Raw genomic sequence first — 445 nt, forward strand, 5'->3', positions numbered from 1 at the left:
TGCTGAACATTGAGAGAAAGCCGGAGCCCAAGCTGGGCAGAAGTTATGTTTGTACCAGCAGCTGGGGATGTTCTTCCTTTTGATCACCACCTCCAAGCAAGAAAAGTTGCATAAACCCTTCATCATTTAGACAAAGTAACAACTTTTTCATATAGCTAAAAAAAAATTGCTGGGGAAAACCTGCACAAATCTGAAAATTTCAACCTTCTTCTCAGCATGTTTTGTAAGAACCATTATGCCTTCCAAAGTTCAGCCAAATAAACACACACACACCATGGCTGCACATACAAGTGGCAGTTGCACGCACATGCTGTATCATGATAATTCTTCTAATGAAACTGAATTAGAATCACGAATTAGTGATGTCTGCATATCACACACACTCTACATACAACCCAAATTCCAGCATGCCAGCATTATGTTTATAAACATCTGAGAACACACT

The 445-nt window shown here is 39.6% G+C and overlaps 1 protein-coding gene across 1 annotated transcript in view; it reads right to left on the bottom strand.

Annotated features, from left to right (window-relative positions):
• Window positions 1-445, bottom strand: part of ADAMTS19 (ADAM metallopeptidase with thrombospondin type 1 motif 19) — a 145,055-nt gene that overhangs the window by 136,760 nt on the left and 7,850 nt on the right. The window lies entirely within an intron of this gene.

The sequence above is a fragment of the Corvus brachyrhynchos genome, unplaced genomic scaffold (genome assembly GCF_000691975.1).
Source record: "Corvus brachyrhynchos isolate BGI_N302 unplaced genomic scaffold, ASM69197v1 scaffold547, whole genome shotgun sequence".
NCBI classification, from domain to species: domain Eukaryota; kingdom Metazoa; phylum Chordata; class Aves; order Passeriformes; family Corvidae; genus Corvus; species Corvus brachyrhynchos.